We start from the raw sequence: 2,480 nt of genomic DNA, 5'->3' as shown, positions 1-2,480 counted from the left end.
TAGGGCCACACCTGTGGCATATGGAAGTTCCTGGGCTGGGGTCGCATTGGAGCTGCAGCTGCCTGCCTACGCCACAGCCACAGCAACAGAGGATCCCAGCCACATCTGTGACCTACACCACAGCCTGCAGCAACTGAATCCCTACCCCACTGAGCAAGACTAGGGACCAAACTTGCATCCTCATGATGATAAGTTGGGTTCTTAACCTTCTGGGCCATAATGGGAACTCCCTGCATTACTTTTTAATTGGAGTACAGCTGATTTACAATATTGTATTACTTTCAATCGCACAGCGAAATGATTCAGTTATATTTTTATTCAGATTATATTCCATTATAGGATATTACAAGGTATTGACTATAGTTCTCTGTGCTCTACAGTAAATCCTTGCTGCTTGTCTATTTTATGTGTAGTAGTTTGTATCTGTTAATTACTTTTTATTAATTAACAGAGTATGAGTATTATTACAGAATTATACAAATACACCTCCAAGCAAATGTACATCAACATCGCAGGGCAGTCTCACTCATCACATTTGCACTGAATGCCCACCATCACTAAATGAGGTACGGAGGAATTCAAGTCATCTCTACTGGCTTGGTAAGGGGAATTTCAGGACTTCTTCAAAAGCACATAAAATCTCTTAAAAGTTCCATTAGAATATATCAAGCTTCTGTAGGCTAGTAAACCTACTAGAAAGTAATCATTATCTTTCCATAAATGATTATGATTCTCAATATTGCCTCCTGATCCTCTGTTTAATCAACTGAAAATGGAATTCCAGCCTCCATTTGGGATTTACTGTTTGAAGATCCAGGGAACCCCCAGAGCAGGATTGACATTCAGGGGGTCTGTGGTCATGAGACCTAGCCAAGGTGTTGACAGTCAGCCTCAGTTTCCATATCAAGTATTGATTGGTGTCCTAGCTTCACCAGTTGTTAGGTATTTTGAGTATCTTGCATACCTACTGTCGTCCAAAGGGCTTCACTCCTGTCCCACCTGCTAGAAACAAGGAGTAAAAGACAAGAATCCTGAGTGTGAATACTCCCCTTCTTCTCTGGGCAACAAATGCTGGGTAGAAGCCACTTAGACAAGGTGATGTAGGCAAAGCCACAGAGGAACCATCTGTCCAACAGGAGTAGATCAGAACTTGAATGGGGAGCCACTAGTCCTGCGCCAAGATGCTTCAGAGCCTTATCAAGAATGTTTGGATCCCCATGAAGCCCTACTATACCCAAGTGTACCAGGAGATTTGGGTAGGAATGGGGTTGATGGGACTCATTGTCTATAAAATCAGGAGTGCTGATAAAAGAAGTAAGCCTTGAAAACTTCCAGTCCCGCTCCTGCTCGTGACCACTACTAACCACCTCTGCTCAGATGGGATGTTGGCCTGGCTGTGCTGTGGGATCCTGGGACATCGCATCCACTTGTAGCAGTGCCGCTGCCCTCCAGAATAAACCTACCTATGAGACCCACACTGCCTGCTCCCGTGTCTCTCCCGCTGGCCAGAGTCCTGCTGAGAAACCCGAGGGCTGAAGAGTGAGACCTCGATTAGTGCAGGCATGGGGGCAGATCTAGGCACTTGCTCTGATGGGCAATAAACATCTGTTCAGTACATTAAAAAAAAAAAAAAGAACCTGAATAGAAAGGAAGTAAACTTCCAAAGCAGAAATGACCTCAGAGCAAAACGAAGAGGTTCATACTAGAGGGAAAAGACTTGGTAAGGAAGAGACAAAGCAAATCAGAAGCCAGTCTGCAGAGATCCAGTGGGAAGTTAGCTGCAAACACCTCCAGATCTGGCTTTTCAGGATCCAGCGGAGACCATTCAGAGGCCACACCATGATTGAGCCAAAACTGTGTCTGTGCAGGAGGGATGTTTAAACACTGAGCAGAGTCCAAGGCCCTCTTCTCTTACTTTCTCCTCAATTAGCATTGAAGTTCCTTTCTTCTTTCTGGGCAGCTCAGAGGTTGATAGACATCCTCTGGGAATAAGGACCCAGCAGAACAGTATCACAGAGGTAAGAGGAGTTTGAGGAAGGTTATGTGTTGTTTTTTTAATTTTAAAGGTTTTATTTTTTTGTGTTTATTTATTTGGTAGTATCATGAAAATCTGACTGAGTCCTGAATATTTTTGGTTATTGTTGTCTAAACTTTTTAGTCTGGAAACTTTCAAACACATGCAAAAGTAGAGAGACTAGCATGACAAATTTTCAGTTCTAGCAATTTTGTTTGATCCATAATCACCACCACCATCCCACTCCTAGATTATTTAAAAGCAAATTTTCAGCAATCATATTACTTCTTGTAGAAATATGTCTGTCTAATATGAAAGCTAGAAAGGGAGTTTTAGCTTACAATGAGGAGACTGTTTCTCCTGTTATTTGCACAAAGTAGTTTCGATCCTACTCATCAGAAGGACATATTATTGATGTACTTCTCTCCCTGGCTCACTTTTTTCTGCCTCAGAATAAATTCAAGCA

General features: G+C 42.6%; 1 pseudogene; it reads left to right on the top strand.

Moving 5' to 3' along the window:
- Positions 1–1,181: 1,181 nt before the first annotated feature.
- Positions 1,182–1,363, top strand: LOC125111934 (ATP synthase subunit ATP5MJ, mitochondrial-like; annotated as a pseudogene).
- The last annotated feature ends 1,117 nt before the right edge of the window (positions 1,364–2,480 follow it).

The sequence above is a fragment of the Phacochoerus africanus genome, chromosome 1, assembly GCF_016906955.1.
Source record: "Phacochoerus africanus isolate WHEZ1 chromosome 1, ROS_Pafr_v1, whole genome shotgun sequence".
Classification (NCBI taxonomy): Eukaryota; Metazoa; Chordata; class Mammalia; order Artiodactyla; family Suidae; genus Phacochoerus; species Phacochoerus africanus.
Note: the sequence above shows the minus strand (reverse complement) of the source record. Positions and strands in the feature narration are given on the sequence as shown.